Below are 21531 nucleotides of genomic sequence, written 5' to 3' on the forward strand. Positions count from 1 at the left end.
AGGAGCCTTAAATTTGATTCAAAGCCATGGATTGCCCCATCTGTGCTCCCCACACAGAAGAAGCGAGACAGTTTCCGGCCGGACGGAAGACAACAAAGAGAGAAGCAAATCGGCTCAACAACGGCTGGAATTGCTGTTTTCTCATTCTGCAACCACAGCACGTACGTTCACAAGTTTTAAAGCTTTCGGCATTAGTGTCCTGTTGCTGAATGGCCTCCGGCGGAATGGGCTTTGGCCGTTTGTGGCATGACCCTGTTGTACCCAGCGGTCAAGAGCCTCAGACGACGGCCTACCGGAGGAGGCGAGACAATGTAAAGAAACCGAAACATTGTGGGCCAAATAACGTCGATATTGCATTCGGTTGATTGATACTACAGATTGCTTTAAGGATGTGCTGACTGGCTGATAAGCTGGCTAAAGAAAAGGAGTTTTCTTTGGTTTCCTATATCTTTGCTTGAAATGTAATACGGATTTTCACAGAGCAAATTTGGTGGCCGAATCTATTTGGGTACTGAAGCAATTAGTGATTTTTCAACTTAACTAAACCAAACTATTTCTATTTCTATCTGCGTTAGTTATTCCCATTTTAATTAGAGTTGTTTTTGACTATCATCGGATTCGTCGCTGTAACGAATTCAATATTTCTGAGAAGCCGACACCAATCACGATTAAATATACAACCATTTCAACCTCAATGTAAGCTCAAACACAAACGTTATTCACAGTGCACCACGTGTACGAAGTGGAAGTATTATACGCTTATCGCTCGATAATGATGACGTACCAGAGCATGTTTGCACAAAGTTGCATTTCCACAGTTTTGTACCGCAGTACCGTACCGTACAGAAGCGACTTGAGGGCTTCGAAATACGCAATCAAATTTGGAAAATAGGTCACGCGCGAAATGTACAAAATTAACCATACCACGGAGCTTCGCGTTCACAGGCATAGCTAACATTGGAAGAGGGTGCAGCGTTTAGCTTCTCCAATTTAGGCATCCATTTCCCTGCCAATCATCAAATTTGTGAAGTATGCGCACACACTGTATTGATGGCGACCAAAATACTTAGAAAGTAGTACACACAATTGAACATCCCGGTTCCATTTGATTTCACAGATTGAAATTTAAATCGATTGATAATTGCTTCCGCAACGATGAGAAATCCAATAAAATATCGTGAATAGTTAAGCAACTATAGGGGACATGAATTCTTACCCTTTTTCACCGGAAGTGTACGCACACACACACCGTGAAGAGTATGAAAACTATTTTACTTTCGCAGATTGAACGTTTCTAGCATAACACGTCCCGCTTCATGCTTCATAAATACATTCTACCGCTTGAAACGGATCTAGATAGACGACAACCAGTCAAAGGACGGGCGCTGACGTTAGTTCAGTATACACTAAATCTGTCATATCATGCAAAAATAATAATTACAGCTTCGAAATTTCGCTCTTGGTTAAGATTAGAATTGCAGTGCCATTCGAATATTAGGATAAATTAAATCAACGAAGCGATTGGTTTTCAACTATCAGAACAGTGTTTTAATCTTTGACTTTTTCAAAGAATATTTGCGAATATTTTTTTAAAACTAATTCCTGAGCAAATCTCAAGAACATGGAAGAACATAATTCTCGTTCTCGTCACATTACTTCTTATGTTAACGATATTTAGCTGTTAAAAAGAATGGTAAAAAACACTGGGGACTGGTGTAAAACGATAATTTTTTATCAAAAATTTAATAACGTTTCTTTGTCAAGTTCAATTCGTACAGAAGCTTGCTTTTTAGCGAATGCAAATTGCCAGACTTTTCTCTTGACCATCAAGTTTCGTACAGCCTTCTTGGTCACTTTGTTCATTTCTATAGGGCGGAGTTCTGGTGTGTGGGGTGGGTTTATGTCCTTTGGCACTACCTGGACGTTGTTCGCGGCATACCACTCCATGGTCTTGATTAACGGAACCTTTCGCAATGAAAATGTTACTCTAAAAGCTATAGGAACAGATGGCCTACCACACGAAATAAATCTTCCTAAACTTCGACAGCTCAGTGTGTTCAAAAAGCTCTGCCACCTCTCTTCTTTATTTGCCGCATAATATTTCTGTCCTGGAAACTGTTTCAAGTCTGCCTTGACGTATGTTTACAATCCTGTACCACGCAATCAAACTTCGTCAGCATCTTCACGTACAGTTCTCGCGATCGTTGTCTGGCCGACTTGTTCTGCCAGCACTGTTCATTTTTAAGCTCGATTTTGTAGACGCCAGTGCCAGCTTGCTTGTGACATCTCGACCGGACTTGAGCAGCAGACTATACTCTTTTCGTCGTTTTTGCGGCCTTCGACAAGTCGACAAACGTTCTCCAAATACTTTTATTGCGTTGGTGACGGTTGATTTGGCCACATTCAACAATTTTGACAACTTGATGTGCGAGTGGATTTTCGCAATGTGCGATCAAAATGTTGATGCATTGCTTCGGTTTGTTGTAAAACTTTTCAGTAATTTTCGCGTCATGTTATTTAAAAAAATTGTCGGGCAAAAATTAATTATCTTTTGATTTCCGTTGAAAACTCGTTTGCGTGGTAGAACTACTTCATTTTTAATTTTTCTTCGAATTCTCCAAATTTCCGTACTTTTCTTCGGATACCCTCCATCAAAATTTAGACTCTCTGTTGATTAACCTTAGTCGCTATTTTATTCCATGATCTCTCGATGTCTGCAGCATCTTGAGTTACTTGGGACTTCTTATCCGATTTACGCCTGATAATTACGTAATATTTTTTGTTTGGGCGGAATTGGGAGCAATAACGAATCACATTGTCACGGTACCATTGAATTGATTGATTGTAATTTTGCTTTCCAAATTTTGCGAAATATTCATCGGATATTTGTGGGCGAGAATAAATGGAAAGCGTAGATTCTGCAGGCACTCTTCTGTAAACATTTTCGAGTCCATTGTCTTGTTTTTGACAAGAACTTTGGTCATTCGCATCTCTGCTATCGTCGAGAAAGGAAGTAATTGAATATCGGTCAGTATTATTTTGCTCGCTTCAACAAACAATACTGCATTTTCTGCTACGGTACGCGTATCGCTTGTGATTTCGGTATCGGTACTGTTTACTGACAATAGCCGACTAGCATCCGGAGCAAATTTCTTGCGGATGAAAACTCGCTCGTTCCTCAGCCTGGTCGTTCCGGATACAAGGCACCGAGAGTCGCTAGATAAGCATCCCAAGAGCTGATCCGCCGTATTAAGCTGTACCCCGAAGAATCGCTGCGGCCGTGGGTTGTATATCTTCGGTCAAAAGCGATAGCATTGAACTCATAACAAATCTCGAGGGATCTGGCTAAACATTTTTCAACTGTGACTGAGATCACCAAAGTTTGCCCGAATTAAATACGTGTTTCGGTGTCATACCGTAAGCAAGCAAACGAGATTGCAGTTTTTGAGCTTTTCACGCTGTAATAATAAATGTACATTCCTGCTCGCGTGGTGGAGATCGACGGCGTTGGCACCGACCTAGAACCGGCCGTTTTAAGTATTCCAGCCGTAAGCCAGTAGAGATACTTGATTGCAAACAATTGCATTCAGGTATCACTCGACAAAGGTGCAAAAGCATACAGCCAATCAGACTCGTTTCGGGTGACTTTCGCTGGGAACTCGAGGACAAGGTGCGTCTATCCGTGTCCTAAAAAAATCGGTGCTGAAAAAGTCAAGGTGCTCAGCCCCAAATTGAAAGATAATGTTATTTATAGCACTTTTGTAGGACATTTCGACTTTCTAAAAAATTGTTTTCAGGTTATCCAAACGTGATCTATGAAAAATGACTTTTTAAGCTACAAAACCACTCTTTTATAATTTTTGCAATTAATTCTATTTCCACATTTTTTCTTATATTTTTTTATTTTTGTAGAATTAATTTCCAATATTTTACATGGCTGGTCCATTGTCGCATGCAGTTATTTGACTAACAGAGCTAATTAAACATCGTAATAAGTGAATTTTTCCCATAAAAAAAAACATAATTTTTAGAAAAAACTACAACGGGACTCGTTCAGCAGCCAACAAGTATTTTTCATCACTAGCGGACCACTTTTCATTTTAATCACTAAACAAAATCACTCACTACACTAAGAATACTTTAATCTTTGAAATGTTCACCTCAGATTTCCTAAAACAAGCTTGAATTAGCAGGAATATATGAGATGAAAAATCATACTGATATGTTGAATTATTCCGACATAATTGAAATAAATCGATAGCACTGCAGTGGTTACCCAGGTTACCAATTTTTCACGTAAACAACTACAGCGGATATCTAGGTAACCTACAACGACGGGCTGCGGCTGTGTTCATTCATGATAATGTGATTCATTCATAATTAACAGTGTGATAAATATGGGGGCGTCGTGAGATGAATAATTGAGCAGTGATTCAAGTTTTAAGATGGATATTAGGGTGGGGAAAAGTAATCGATTTTCCAGAACCAAGTTTTTTTGGTTCCTTTTGGGGTCCCAAACAGCCCCAAACTTACCTGAAGTCGATTGGTTTTGTCTCCGCTTGGCGCATTGCATTTCAAATTTGTATGAAAATTTATATGGGAAAACCTACTTTTTTGCATTCACCTTCCTAGAGAGCTCAATAATGCTCTAACAATGTACTACATTATGTTAAAGTATAGTATTTTAGATGCCTAACAACTTTGCAGAGGTAACTGAGGAACTAGAATGTCCCTAAGAAGAGCCATAGCTGTTCAAATTTGAGTATGTCGATTTAAATGCAGAAAATCTTGTTTTCTGCCAACATTACCAATGTACCGGCGCCAGTAGGATTTCCAACAGAAATAACCTGTCGTAACGAGTTTATACAATCAGCTGGATCAAGCAAACAAATTTAGGTCAATATTCTAAGCGTAGAAAGAATCTACAACGTGTTTCAAAGGTTACTTCTGATGGAAATCTGACTGACGCCGGTACACTGGCAGTGTTGGCAGAAAAAATGATTTGCAACATAAATTTTGACATACTCAACTTTGAACAGCTCTAGCCTTTTTTTTTGACCCCCTAGCTCTTTAGTGTCTTCGACCAAGTTGTTAGGCATCAAAAAACCTACCATTTGAAGTTATGAAACCTATGGTTTGAGCCATTCTGAGCTCTTTAGAATGGAAAATGCATAAAAGTTGGTTTTTCCATACAAATCTCCATATAAATTTGAAATGCAATGCGCCAAGCGGAGGCAAAACTAATCGACTTCCAATTAATTCAGGATTGTTTGGGGCCCCAAATAGAACAAAAAAAACTTGGTTCTGGCTTTCTGCTATCAATTTTCGTCTTTTCCATATAACGATTCCCCACCCTAATGGATATGGAAGCGTTGTGAAAAATGGTTTGTTTTACAAAATTCAGGATAAATCTAGCTAATTTTACTGAATACACAATGCTGAACGATTCCATAAGAGCACGTAAGCATATTTAGTTTATTTGTTCTATGATTTCGTGAAAATTGAGTGTTCAATCCGTGCATTCTTCGTGAATAGCGGCTTAATGAGATGAATAATGGAGCACTTCCCCTACCTAAATAGTTATACAAATGTTGATCATAGCCATAAAGTGTGTTCGGAAAAGTTTCATGATATTCAAAAATGCATTTTTTAATGTAGAATGATGGGTGATTAATCCACTAATGAGTGAGATAGAAAATTTATTTTTTAATCACGTTAAGATAGACGCAAGGTGTCTTCGACAAAATTTCAGTTTATCTCAAACCAAAAAACTTTGCCGAAGACATTATGTTTCTATCTCTTACATATCACGAGCTACATAAAGTTTTATATGAAAAGATACTAGAAATCACAATTTTCGTTCTAAGTTTTTCCCCAGATTTTTCCGAATTTTTAAACCTTCTACTAAGTTATCAGCCATGCAAAAATGCATTTGCATTCTGAACATTGTTATTTTTATTTCCGAAAATAAAACAGTTTATTTATTTCTAGTTCTATTTCTAGTAGTTATTTGACATATTTGTAAAAATGCCTAGTTTTCCGTCACATATAAAAATGTCAATATCTCAGCCCCCTGATAAGATATCAAGGATCTTTTTTCATGTAAATTTTCGTCATAAATCCCGCTTTGCAGAAAATATTTCAGTTCTTGATCAAAAAATTTTTTTGAAGTGTGTTTTGAAGGGTTTTATCTAAAAATTAATAAAAAATGAATAAAAATAACTTTTTCATGATGCCTAATGGGCTTTGTGAGTCAATTACTTGAATGTGATGCTGAACTAAACCATGCAAAATACTCAAAAACAACCCCACAAAAAATATATATAAAAATTTAGGAATCGAACAGAATTGAACAAAGTGCAAAAGAGTGGTTTTGTAGCTTAAAAAAGTCATTTTTTCATAAATCACGTTCGGGCAACCTGAAAACAATTTTGTAAGCAAGTCGAAATGTTTTACAAAAATGCTATTAATAAAATTATCTTACAATTTAGGCCTGAGCACCTTGACTTTTTCAACATCGATTTCTTTGGGACATTCTACTGGATAGTCTTGAATAAAGTGGGTGTTTTATGGGTTCGTTACCCTAATATCGCAATCATTGTCATTGTTCATTGTTATCCTTCTCTTACTTGTTCTAAACTGAATCAATTATTTAAAGAGTTTTAACTGCAACTGTGTAAAATAAAAAAAACTTCGGAAGTAACTAGATAGAAATTACAACTAGCCTTAAATACTAAGTTCGTTCCGAGGTCAAAAACTAAACTTTTTGAGCTGACCTGTTTTAATAGTCTGACAACAACCGACAGTATTGAAAATTAAACAAACTGATTGAATGCCTTGTAACTGATACGCTATGCAGCACAACTTTCCACAAACATCACAGTTCAGTGCCGTTGTTACTGAGTCCGTAATACACTGTTTACCTTCGGCATACAATCATCATAATACGACCGATAATCCCTGTATCATTTTATCGGTTGTTTTACCGTTTGGAGTTTTTTTTTACGATTATATATATAGCCTGTATCGTGAGCCTGATTGCAATCTGATTATAATCATAATTATGTTCTTCGGGTATTATCCCTAATCTGATACCCGGGCAAACATTGGTAATTGGGAAGAAAAACTTATAATTATATCTGTGCAGATAATATCCGTACGATTTTTATCTTCTGCGCGTCCTAAAAGCAACGACGATTACGGGGAAATCGATTACCGACGTTATCATCGTCGTTGTCGTTCGTCGTCTCTCATCCGTGAAAATGTAACGTACCGAAAATTATTGAACATCTCGTTCGCTATCAGTATCCGACTTCAGTCCGGTCTTCTTTCATCCAAAGTCCTGCGAACACCCGTTCCTTTCTTCGCAGATAATAATGGATAAGAGAGCGAAATAAATTTTCCTCCAATGCCCCCTCAAGATGCTGAAGAAGGAGGCCTGGATGGCTCCGCGCGCCGTACGGAACGGAAAGCTAATAATTCTTCCGATTGCATGTGCAATAAAATGTTTCCAGAAGAGATGTTGTTTGCCAATAAGCCCGAGGGAGTCGATGCTTGGCGGCTCCGGTCGACTTGGTGGAACCAAAGCTTCTCCTTCATACGTGAATGCTTTCGTCGTCGTTTGGTGTATCGCCCGTTTGAAGCTTTCACACAGCCAGTTCTTTGTGCCACAGCCAGTTATTTGTGGATTGACAAAAAGTGAGAAGAAAAATGCTAAGCTATTATGTTTTTTTGTGTATGGCGTTCAACTCATTAAATTTAATATATGTGAACGAGAAATCATTCCCGACAGCTATTAGAAGCCAGTACACAACACGATATTGCTGCTCTTTGTTTCATCAATGGAACTGTTTGGTAGTTTTCAAACTTGAAACTTTCAACATTCGGTTCAGTCGAACATGTGTAGTTCGTAGCCCGTCGTTGATCTTTCTCAGTTCAATAAATCATAACAAATCCCTGCAAATTTATGACCCGAAGCATCATAACATTTCCAACAAAGCTGAAACTGTCCTCAGGAAAAGAGGTTCCAATGATTCCCAGTGCTGTTGGTTATGATCAAATACTGGTGAGGTTAGCAAAACATAATCTGTGTCAACACCACAAGACTTAAATCATTGTCTTCGAGAGCCGGACTTCACAAAAACAAAGTTTTAAACAAATCACCATCTAGTTTTTCAATGCAGCACATAAAGGATATAGTGTATTGATTGGAAAAAAATATCTGAATACTGACATTGACATCTGACTGATACATTTTCTTAAGCTATTACTCTTGTTCAATTCAGAAATTATTATGCAATAAGCTGTCAACTTTAGAGAACATGAACCCCTCGCCGACCCAGTGGCACCCGACGATGGGCGATGGGCATTTGTTTTTGCAAATCCCAGTCACGCTCCGAGCGAGCCGCCTACAAGAGGCGAAGCAAAGTACAAATCAAGATCCAAGACTTTGCCGCCCATCTTCCGGTACCGGCGTCGGCAGTGTAGTTGAATTTATGTGAACAATATTTTATGTAAAGTACACCGCCGAAGGTTTTCCGTTGCATTCTTCCTAGTGTACGACGGGGCGGGAGTGCACCAGCATGTACAGAAATAGTAAAAGCTCCGGAAATATCCTTCCTTTCCACAGTTGCGAGCTAAATACCGCAGCGAACAATAGAAAACAAGAGCATAACCTCGGTTTAAAATGTTCCATCAGCTGATTCTTGCACCCATCCCGCTGTCGGTCGGTCGGTGGGTCTTTGCGACCCACGTCGACTTCTCGGGGTTGTAAAATATTAGCACGTTCTCACTTGACTATCCAACACCGTTAAGGCGCCGACGGAAATCTCGACCAAAGTTGTGTATAATTGAGGACACTGATTTCGAGGGTGCTCGCTGCTGTTTGCCCGCCTGAATGAGTCCGCACCAACCGAAAGATAAAAGCTGAAAGGATCTGGTCCCTGTTACGAGGTGTGCGCCAAATAGTGCTGAGAATGTTCTTATGAATGAAAAGTTGGTCGCTTGTTTTGCTGCGAGTGAAAACGTAAACTGTCCGCCCGAGGAGAGTAAGTCAAGCCGAGACCTGTAGAACGTTTATCTTCCCCAGGGTGAGGCCCTTCTGCCATAAATTTCGGATTATTTTTCACTGCCGGTGTTTGCCGCAGTTAGGGTTTGGGTATGCACAAATCCATCATCGAAGGTGAAGCGGGAAAGTTTAATGATGAAAAAAGTTTATAACGGAGATTGGTTAAATTTTTGAGCTAACGGATTGAATTTTAATGAACATTGATGTGAACTTGATAGATAGTAAAATCAGTCAATCCAGTGCTAGCTATTCGTGGGTTATACTTAGGGTATTTTTTGTACGTTGCACGAACAAAATGTATTTTTTCTGCTCTAACTGTATACAGGTATGAAGACAGAAAGCGAAATTAAGTCCTCTTTAACATATTTCCAAGTTACTTATTCGTGATTTCCAATAATTTTCATGCTATCCTGACTTTAGAAATAATGACCATGTTCGAAATATATTTATAGGTCTTGAGGGTTCGGACACTTCTGCTAAGCATTCTAGGCCAGATGACAAACAACAAGTTTCATCGAATAAAACTTGAACTTGAAGATCTCCTCTACTGGAGCGAAAGCTCGAACACATGCAGTGACAGGTTCATTATATCCGAACAAAGTGCGATGCACAGTCCCTCTACAATTATGGGTCAGTCAACGTGTTGTCTGAATGGTCAAAAATGGATCTAAAAGCGGAAAAATTATCAACTACGATTTTTTTACTATCTATCTCTGTGTTCTGATGTGTACTTTCGATCAACAATTAGTTTCACTGCAGTTGTTGCGTGTAAACCTGTTGGGAAGAAAAATATCACTTTCATAGCCAAAGACACAATTATGGGTCACTTTTGGCATTCAAAATCATTTAGACTATAAGATTATCAAAATGCATAACGCAAATTATTTTATTGTTATAAAAGCTTGATAATAAGTTATTTTATTCAGTCTTGTCGCATAATCATGTAGAAGTAATAAAATTAGCCAAAATATGGACTGACCCACAATTGTGTACCGCAAATGTTACATTACTACAATTATGGGTCACTTCACTTATTGCACCGAGCAGAATTATAGTTTTTAGTGACATTTTCTACTTTAAATCATTTTAATCGTATGAATGAGGTTACAAGTGAGTTACAAAAAAATACCACTGCTAATAAAAATTGTTCTGACCCATAACTGTGGAGGCACTGTACATTGGGTTGAAGTAAACCAGCAGATCGAAGTGACCGTTGCGGTGCACGAAAGTTAAGCAAAGAGAGGATTCTCGGGGAGTCGACTTCGCCATTTAAAACCTTGGCCACGAACACGGCTTGTTGTTGTTATAATAATTTATGTGGTCCCCGTGGCTCTGTGGTTAGCGATGCCGGTCGGCTAACTCTTTCACAGGGTTGTGATATCGGGTTCGATTCCCGATCGAGTCGAGGATCTTTTCGAGCTGGAAATTTTCTCGACTCAGCACTGGGGCACGGTGTATCGTTGTACTTATCCTACACATGCAAAATTTGTCAAAAACAATATCGATAACGAATTCTCTCAACTAATCCAGTTGATCGAGACCGCTATTAGCTTCAGGGCTAAGCGTGCGATATTGTTTTATAATAATTTATAATTACAATAACACAAGATGGTGAACGAAAGTGATGAAAATTGCCCTTGGAGTGGAAATACGGTGTATTTCCTTTTGCTGCCTCTAGCATTTTGCTTGTACACTGGAGTCGCTTTTTACGCGGGTTGTTTTTATGCGTTTTTTCAAACAGCATATTTTTACAAGAGCGCGGATTATTTTCACCCGATTCGGAAGATTATTTGTAGGCGGTATCAATTAAGTTTAGTATAAATATATCGAATCTAATCTTTTAAATGCGGTAAAACCAACCGCGTAAAAAGCGACCCCAGTGTATAAGTATTACCTAGATAACCAGCAATCGTATAAAAACGGCAATACAAAATCGTATAAACTTCTAGTTTTAATTGAAATTGTATAAAGTTCATGTTATTACCAGTTCAAGTTATTTTTCATCTTATATGGGTCATACAGTCCGTGATATACGACTGCATATTGTTCCTCGTATAAATGTACAGAAAAAATCAGGTTTCATCGCAGTAGAGTTGCCTACAGTGCTAAGTCTAATTGCAGTGCAAAATTGTAGGATTTCCAATTTGTTTGATCGACGTTGACATTGATGTTCCTTGACAACTCCTATAAGAGTTGTAAGAGGATTGCATAATGAATGAAATACAATTTACTTTTTCGTGACAATTAAAATTGTCTATTTTGAAACATGAAATCCTAGAGTGGTAAAGAAAGATACCATATTTATGCCAAATTTAATCCAAATTAAAATTTTCCTCTCAGCAACTCTGGTTTTTAAAACCTAGTTCCTGAAAGATTCAAAGAATTGGGTATTGAACATGAACACTGCAGTTTCAACTAAAAAAAAAATCATCAAAAAAAAACACATACAGTCGGGTTCTACAAAAGCATGGGCAACGCCTTGGAAGATTTTTTTAATGTTTGTTGATTGCAATTGCTTGAATCGCCTAACAGTTGAAAAGAAGGTCAATGCGGATCGCATGTTATTATTCCTTCGTATATGAGGCAATATTGAGTTACATATTGACATCAGAGTCTATAAATAGATTTGGGTCAACATTGAAGACAAGAAGTGTCATCATATACGATTTACAGGCTCATACGATTTAAGGCATTCAACAGTACTAGATAAAGTTCGATGACCCGCAGCATCTTAAAATGACTCTGAGGATAGAGGATAGGAAAATTGAGGGTTCGAGGCTGAACACAACCTCGTAAAATATAACAAATAAAAATGCCACATCCAACCACAATGATTATGACATACCAAAGACTGTGGTGCTTATAACGGGAGTCACTTCACGGTGAAATATATTTCACTCTCACGCTCACTTCACTTTTTTAGACCTATTCCCGATTCCACCTCAAGTGAGGTATCAAAAATCACCTCCGTGGAGTGAGATTGACAGTGAAGTGAAATTGAGAATAGGACAAGTGAAATGAGATTGTTTCCCAGCTCAAAAATCTCTAAGTCCCAGAAAGTCGTTTTTTTAGATAACACCTGATCTTGACGTGTTCTGCATTTCTAAGACATTCGGCATCAAAAAAATGTTTTTTTCGGTATCGAAAATTTCCTGAACTAGTTTGCATTTTTTTCATCGGGCAAAAAATGAAAAATTGACCGCTTCAAGGCACGGATCAAACTCTGATTCGCTTCGTTACTGAAGAATAAATCCAATATTTACCATTAGATCACAAATCAATCAACTTTAGGACTTATGGCAGCTTCGTGGAATCATTCCACCGTTCAAAATGGTCGTGAAATTATTCCACGCGAAACGTCGCTTTTTCCGTTCTCACTTCACTGATATGACACTCATAATAACCCAGATTCCACGGCAGATGTCACTTCGCGACGTTTTTCTCACTTACGTGAGTCCCGTAATAGGATTTTGTTCACTTCACTCTGATTTCACCGTGAAGTGACTCCCGTAATAAGCACCTGTATTAAAGTGAAATTATTGCTACACAAATTTTATGTTTTTTATTATTTGGAAAATTTAGGTTGTATATAATGCAAAATTTATTCGCGGTACATGTTACACACTACTGCGTTTTAGTTCGTAGAGCATAATAGTAGAATCATAATCAGGTGAAACGGAATTGTATGTATGCTTAAATTATGACAATAAAAATTTTTACTAAGTAAGAAACAGAGTTGTTCATACCCCAGATTTTATAGTTAGTTTAAATTAGTTTATTTGACACGGCACGATACATTTTCTGTTTTACTGAGCCAAGTACAATTCGTATTAATTCTACGTTAGCAGGGAAAAGAGGGAGGCCTTTTTCTTTATTCTCGCGGCCGACTACGAGCTAGTGGGGATTTAAGGTGAGAAGAGGGGAGATACAACTTTGACTTAAAACTATTTTGGAATTTTGTTTTTCAACTTTAGAGCAATTGTATTCTTGTTTGTTGTGGGTTCAAAATATTAGTGTCAGCATAGATGCGGGCTCTTCGTTTCCGTGTCTTCAGCATAGTATATTTGTATCTTTAATCTGACAAATAGACAAAGAAAATTTTAGATTTTAAAGTCAGCGTTTTTCAGAAAGCAGTATAGCTGTGTCATGTACTGGAGATCACCGCTTCCCAGAATGTCTCTGACGGGTACGTTCGGTTGTTTTCCTCGGGCCCGGAGGGAATCTATAAGCTCGGACCTAACATCACAGAATTCGGCACACGACCAAACAACATGCTCGATGTCATGGTAGCCATCGCCACAAACGCAGTGATTACTGTCTACAAGCCCTATACGAAAGAGATGCGTGTTTAACGTATAGTGATTGGATATAAGTCTGGACATCACGCGAATGAAGTCCCGACCTACATCCAACCCCTTGAACCATGCTTTCGTCGATACCTTAGAAAAAATGGAATGTAGCCACCGTCCCAGTTCATCTGAGTTCCATGATGATTGCCAACTGTTGAGTGTTCTCTGACGCAAAATGCTATAAAATTCATCATAAGCAATTGGTCTTACATAGATATCGCCATCAATAGCACCCACCTTAGCTAAAGCGTCAGCCTTTTCATTGCCCGGAATCGAGCAATGAGAAGGGACCCACGCTAAGGTAACCCGGTAATTATTATCTGTTAAAGCACTTAAAAACCGCCGTATTTTCCCCAGGAAATACGGGGTGTGCTTCACAGTCTTCATCGATCGCAGAGCCTCAATGGCACTAAGACTGTCTGTGAAGATGAAGTAGTGGTCTATGAGCAGGGTTTCGATGATCCCAAGAGAGTACTGAATAGCAGCAAATTCTGCGACGTACACGGAAGCAGGAGCATCGAGTTTGTGAGAGGCGGTAAAATTTTCGTGGAAAACACCGAAGCCAGTGGACTCATCTAGATTAGATCCGTCAGTATAAAACATTTCATCACAACTCACATGTTTTAACTTATTTAAAAAAATCTTAGGGATCTCTTGTGGGCGCAATTGATCCGGGATACCAATAATGTCTTCTTTCATGGTGGTGTCGAAGAATATAGCATTGTTAGAAGTATCTAAAGGTGCGACATTGAAGGGAACGTATGAAGAAGGGTTAATATCTTGAGCCATGTAGTCAAATATAAAGTCATAAATCTGGTTTGGGGTTGAAGGTCGACCAACCTCTCGAAATTTTCAATTACTAATGTATTCATGACCGTACATCGAATTAGTAACCGGTAAGAGAGATTCCAAAAGCGATGTTTCAACGGAAGAATACCCGCTAGCACTTCAAGACTCATCGTATGGGTCGACTGCATGCAACCCAAGGCAATACGCAAACAACGATATTGTATTCTTTCTAGTTTCGAAATATGCGTGTTCGCAGCGGAGCGAAAGCAGAAACAACCGTATTCAAGAACTGACAGTATTGTTGTTTGGTATAACCTTAGAAGGTCTCCTGGGTGAGCACCCCACCAGGTTCCGGTAATCGTACGAAGAAAATTAATCCTCTGTTGGCATTTTCGTGTCAGATACCTAATATGGCAAGCCCAGTTGCATTTAGAGTCGAACCAGACCCCGAGATATTTAGCGACTAAAACCTGAGTGATCGTTTTACCCGTTAGTAGGAGCTGCAGCTGAGCTGGGTTATGCTTCCTAGAAAAAACGACCAACTCAGTTTTCTCCGGAGAGAATTCGATACCCAGCTTAAGAGCCCATTCAGACAAATTGTCTAAGGTATCTTGCAATGGTCCTTGCAGATCGCTAGCCTCGCTACCAGTAATGGATACAACGCTATCGTCTGCAAGTTGCCTTAGCGTGCATGAATTCGCAAGACATTCATCGATGTCATTAACGTAAAAATTATATAAGAGAGGACTTAAACATGAGCCCTGGGGAAGGCCCATGTAACTAATCGGGGAAGTTGTTGAATCGCCATGTGAGAAATACATATGCTTTTCTGACAACAAATTGAGCAAAAAATTATTCAAATTTGGTGAAAGTCCCTGCGAATGAAGTTTCGCGCTTAAAACTCAGAGACAGAGTCAAAAGCCCCCTTAATATCCAAGAACGCAGAAGCCATTTGCTCTTTTCGAGCAAATGCGAGTTGAATTTCAGTAGAAAGCAACGCTAGGCAATCGTTCGTTCCTTTGCCCCGGCGAAAGCCAAATTGAGTATCTGAAAGTAAACCGTTTGTTTCGACCCATTTGTCTAACCGTAAGAGGATCATTTTCTCCATTAATTTCCGGAGGCAAGAGAGCATCGCAATCGGCCTATATGAATTGTGATCAGAGGCAGGTTTCCCGGGTTTCCGAATAGCAATGACTTTTACCTCCCTCCAGTCATGCGGAACAATATTTAGCTCAAGAAACTTGTTGAACAAATTCAACAAGCGTCTTTTTGCAGAGTCGGGTAGATTCTTCGACAGGTTGAATTTTATTCTATCTAACCCTGGAGCCTTATTGTTGCACGACAGGAGAGCCATTGAAAATTCCAACATCGAAAATGGAGGCTCTTCCGTAGTTACTTAAAACGCGTCGCGAAAGGTTTTCTGCTCCGGTACAGAGTCCGGACAGACCTTTTTGGCAAAATCGAGTATCCAACGATCTGAATACTCCTCACTCTCATTCGAAATGTCACGGTTCCTCATGCGCCTGGCGGTATCCCAAAGAGTGCTCATCGCTGTTTCCCTCGTCAACGCGTTTACGAACCGCCGCCAGTACCCGCGTTTTTTCGCCTTTACTAAGCTCTTCATCTGCCTGCCCAGTGCCTCGTACTTTCGAAGTAGGTTGACAGTGCCGTACTCCCGGTAGTCCTTATACGCCGCGGACCTTCGCGCGTACAGCTCAGAGCACTCTTTGTCCCACCATTTGTTGGGAGGGCGCTGTCTAATCGTTACCCCGGGTATCGGTTTCGTCTGAGCTTGAGTCGCGGCGTCGATTATCAAGCCAGCTAAGAACGCGTATTCTTCCTCCGGAGGGAGTTCTTCGTGAGTCTCGATAGATTCCGCTATAAAAGACTCATAACGCTTCCAACCAATATTACGTGTAAGGTCGTAGGAAATATTGATTGGGTTCGGGGGAGTTGAACCATTAGCAATTGATATAACGATTGGAAGATGATCACTACCGTGGGGATCGTTGATTACTTTCCACTGGCAATCTAACGCTAGTGATGTCGAGCAGAGGGATAGGTCAAGCACGCTTTCACGTGCTGGAGGATTAGGTACACGTGTCGCTTCCCCAGTATTCAAAAGTGTCATATTGAAGTCGTCGATCAAGTTACAGATTAAAGAAGATCGGTTGTCGTCGTACAGCGACCCCCAAAGCGAACAGTGAGAGTTAAAATCTCCCAAAATCAAAAAAGGTGCGGAAAGCAATTCTGCTATATCAAGGAGTTGCTTCTGTTCAATCCGCGCGGATGGGGGAATATATAACGAAACAAGGCAAAGGTCTTTTCCATTCATATTCGTTTGAATGGCAACAACTTCAATATTCGAGATCGAGGGGAGGTCGATTCTGAAAAAAGAATAGCACTTTTTGATCCCTAAAAGTACCCCTCCACCGTGTGAGTCTCGATCTCGACGAATGATGTTGGAATCGTAGAAATTGAGTTGGTCATTTGAATTGAGAAAGGTTTCACAGAGCGCGAACGCATCACAATTGTATGTGTTTATCAAATGTGAAAATAAATCGCATTTGGGGATGATACTTCTGCAGTTCCACTGTAACACAGTGACAAAATTCCTAACCCCTTTCGACGTATTAGTCATCGAAAGATACGATAGCTGAAATGAGGGGCCAAGTTGCTGTAAGTTGCTTCAAAAAGGTTTTCACTGTGGGGGGAAGGGCAAGAAGAATGTTTTGAAGGGGATCTGGTATGTTGAATGTTTTAAATATTCAGTCCACAATATCAGAGAATTTTATGAACCCTGTTTCTTTTATGTCTTCTGATCGAGAAATGGGTGCACGAGGGGTTTTTGGTGCCCCAGGAAGCGGTGGGTACTCCTGGTTTGATTTGAAATTAAAACCGGGGGGTACTTGCTTCGGTTTTTCTTCACCGCTTCCTTTTTGTGTTGTCTTATTGGTTATTCCGCTAGGGGTTATCTTGCGACCTTTGCGAGAAAGATTAGGAGAGTTGACCATTCTCCTCTTCCTAGATCCTTCTGGCATGGCATAAGAACACCCTTCGACGGGATCGTCAGATGTACCCTCATCGGTTGGCAAAAAGGAAAAGATGTTTCCTGTCGAGGGTGGCTCAGCCCTCTTAAGCATTTCTGCAAAAGAGCGCTTTGATCGTTCCTTAAGGGAACGCTTAATTTTTACCTCGCGCTGTTTGTACGCGGGACACGCCGAAAGGTCATGCCGAGTTCCCTCGCAGTAAAGACACTTTTCAGTATCCTCACTGCAAGCGGTCTCAGCATGATTGCCTCCGCACTTGCTGCAGCGTGCCTTGTTGCAGCAGTAGGTGGCTGTATGACCTAACTGCTTGCAGTTTTGGCAATGCATGACCCGCGGTACGAACAGGCGTACAGGCAGACGAACCCTGTCCAAAGAGATGTAGTTCGGCAGTGTGGATCCGGCGAATGTTACACGGAAGGAATCCGAAGGGAGGAATTTCTTCTTCCTTCTGCGATGGACACTGAATGCAATTGCTTGACATCCAGTATCTTTACATCTTGAATCAGGGGGTTCTTGAAGCAGCCAACCCCGTGACGCAAAATGTCATCGACCGAGAGGCTTCCTTCGGTAACCACACCGTCGATCTCCACGTCCTTGGCAGGGATGTACACGTGGTACTCCCTTGTAAAGAGCTCGTAGGTTGCAATTTCGTTTGCTTGCTTCAAGCTACTCACGACAACTCGCAGTTTGTTCGGCCTCACCTTCGTAATCTCGGTTACGGCCGAAAACTGTTTTGCCAGGTCTTTGCCTATTTGAATTATATTCAAAGGTTTTTTTATGGGCCGGAAGTAAACAACGTAGGGACCGCTAGCGGCATCTGGGTAAGCTTTTACCCGTATTTCCGGTACCCTTGGTACGGGGCTAGGTAGCGGGGGTGGTGCAGGGGAAGGTAAGGGAGAACTGCTGGGGGAAATTTCAATTTCTTCCCCATTTGTTTCCACATCCAGAAAAAGTTGCACCTGCATGTCGTCCATTTTGCGGGAGCGTTACGCTCTACCGCACACAAACGATAAATATTCGAATGTGTGGGGGGGGGGATCAAACAGTTGATATTAAATTTTAAAAACAATATTTCAAACTACAATGGATCAAATAAAAAAAAAGACAGTAATACTAATAATAATAACAATAGAAATAATACTAATAATAATGATAATAATAATAATAATAACAATAATAATAATAATGATTATAATTATAATAATATTGATAGTAATAATATTAATAATGATAAAAATTCTAAAGTGAAAACTTCACCGAACGTCTAAGTCAAGACCTCACGGCTGATAGTAGGATCAATCGAGTGTCTCCGCAGAACAAACAATGACGATCCAGCTTCGCGTTGTGACACAGTGGCCTTGTAGATGCCACTTGTAGTTGACTTCCACTCGCTCGATCGTATGGTGGTCCGTGCTGCTAGCGGGGTAACAGCGGTGCGGGAGAATTATTCTTGCTGATATATCAGCTGCGTATCAGATCACTGGCGGGGTAGCCTGCCCCTACCAGTGTGCAGAAGATGTTTCTGCCGATATACTTAGGCTATTGTTATCGCACAGCACAAGAACTAATCGACAAAAAAAAACACCCGTAGGATAACTCGTGTATTGTTATTTTGCGAATCAAGCAGAGCTGAACAATTTGCGTCTAATCGAGACGAAAGCAAAACAACGAATGTACCCCAGATTTTATGCAGAAGGTAATTGTTATAGAATTGTAGAAAATGAATTAAAAAGTTGTATAGTTGAATTGTAGAAAATGAATTAAAAAGTTGTAACTGTTAAAGTTGTATTAAAAAGGTGTGATCGATTTTCCAGAACCAAGTTTTTTGGTTCCTTTTGGGGCCTCAAACAACTCTGAAGTTACCGGAAGTCTATTGGTTTTGTCTCCGTTTGGCGCATTGCAGTTCAAATTTGTATAAAAATTTATATGGAAAACCCTGCTTTTTTACATTTACCTTTCTAGAGAGCACAATAGTGATCTAATAATGCACTACATTATGTAAAAGTATAGTATTTTAGATGCCTAACAACTTTGCAGAAGACACTGAAGAGCTAGGATGTTCCTAAGAAGAGCTATAGCTGTTCAAAATTGAGTATGTCGATTTAAATGCAGAAAATCTTGTTTTCTGCCAACATTATCACCAATGTACCGGCGCCAGTAGGATTCCCATCAGAAATAACCTGTCGTAACGAGTTTATACACTCAGCTGGATCAAACAAACAAAGTCAGATCAATATTCTAGTCGTAGGTAGAATCTACAACGTGTTTCAGAGGTTACTTTTTATGGAAATCTGACTAACGCCGGTACACTTGGCAGAAAATATGATTTACAAGATAAATTTCGACCTACTCAACTTTGAACAGCTTCCAATGAACATATGGTTTTTGCTGGAGAACCACGGACAAATTAAGAAAACGTGTATTTTCCTAAATATTGATAATTTTTCGAGCTTAAATTCAAAATAACTCGAAAACCGATGCCTTTAGAATGTTAACTACCAAAAGCTTTTTGATTCAAAATGACTCTCTGCATCTTTTAAAATAATAGGAACCTTTCCCTGCCCCAAAAACTCCTACATACATATTTTTACGTTGATCGGTTCAGTACTTTTCAAGTCTATATGGATCAGACAGACAGACAGACAGACAGGACTGCATTTTTATATGTTTAGAAGAAGAAGATATGTTAATTTGTTTCATTTTACAGCTGTTTCATAACAATAAGGTAGCAACTGATTTTTTTAAATAGCTTAGCGATCAAGTGTTATTTGCATTTCCCTGATATTTCAGATGTTGGCGAAAATAGGGTCTTTGAGTGGCGAAAGTAGGATTTAAGGGGACGTATTTAGGGACTAGATTAGTTATTTTGGCTGTGCTGCCGTGGGCTGTGATTTTGACGTAAGCGCCAGATGCACAAAATCGTTCCAGGAGCGATTTTGTCTAAATCGTTCACAAATTAACAGAAGCGCTTTATCACGCAATCTGATCTGATAGAGTCTAAGTAAATATGTTGAAAAACGTAACCCATTGCTTTGGAACGTTTATTTATGTAAATGCATTGAGTTCTAACGCTAACGTCACTTCTCCTGCAAAATAGCAAAACCATTTCAACGTTTTGCATAAAAAGTGACGCAGCAAGGATATAACTAAAATTATGCACTCCACAAGCATGATACACTGTCGTATCCACATTTTTGAAAACGGCAACAAACATCTTGAAGATGGCAACTTATACTATAGTAATACATAAAAAAATGAAATTTGAAAATTTGGCGCTTACGTCAAAACGCCAGCTCACGGCAGTGTGATGCAACCCGAAAATGTGAAACAGTGTAAATTGAGCACTATGCAGTAAATACAGTACATCGCCGAGGTAACACATTGAAATATATCAAGTTTAACTTACTTGTCTTGAATAAAGGGTCCATTACCCTATTCAAAGACATATATTCGTATACAAAATGGCTTTGCACATAATCCTTCATATTTTATAGTAGAAATACATTGTGGATTTGAGAGACATCTTTTGCTGTTTTAGTCATCGGAAAATTAATAAATCAGGTTTTGTAAGCATCTGGAGCTAGTTTCATATCATTCACAAAAGGTATTGGTCAACTTCAATTTATCATATTATTTTTGTTGTGTATCCAAAAAAAACTGAACATCCCTCATTTTAAAAATGGGTGTGTATAGTATCATGCCTTATGTTTGATTTTGACATTTCCTCTCCAGTTCAGTCATTTGCTAATCAGTTATGAAAATGGCGTCGAAGCAATAAAAGCAACGCATTAAAATTTTGTTGTCATGCCAAGTTGGTAAAATTTTTGAATGTGGCTTAATCAACCGTCATCAAGGTAATAAGTGTTTAGAGAACTAACCTATATTCTTATGGGTCCCGTAACAACTGTGTAACTTTTCAGATCGATCGGGGAAACGCCCGATTTTCAAAGTTTCCATACGATTTTATATGGGAAAATTCACATTTTCAATACTTATTCTCTAGAGATGTCAAGTTGGGTCTTAAAAAATATCAATACATGATATTTGTAGGAAATTTTCCAGTTGTTATAGGTCCCATAAGAAACACGAAAAGTGCACGGGAGCGAAAAAATAACACCTTCGCTTTTTTCCCATATAACCGTGTCCCAGTCTAGTACACATATTTTAGGTAGAATAAGTTTCCACAGAAAGTGTGATCAAACCGGTAAATCTTATGAACAACAATCTTTTGGGTCGCATTGCAAACCAATCTTCAAAGGTTAATGATTCCGACGCT

General features: G+C 39.4%; 1 protein-coding gene across 1 annotated transcript in view; it reads left to right on the forward strand.

The window, feature by feature from the left end:
• Positions 1–21531, forward strand: part of LOC129732206 (putative uncharacterized protein DDB_G0289263) — a 208131-nt gene that overhangs the window by 173410 nt on the left and 13190 nt on the right. The gene's annotated exons all lie outside the window — the stretch shown is intronic.

The sequence above is a fragment of the Wyeomyia smithii genome, chromosome 3, assembly GCF_029784165.1.
Source record: "Wyeomyia smithii strain HCP4-BCI-WySm-NY-G18 chromosome 3, ASM2978416v1, whole genome shotgun sequence".
Classification (NCBI taxonomy): Eukaryota; Metazoa; Arthropoda; class Insecta; order Diptera; family Culicidae; genus Wyeomyia; species Wyeomyia smithii.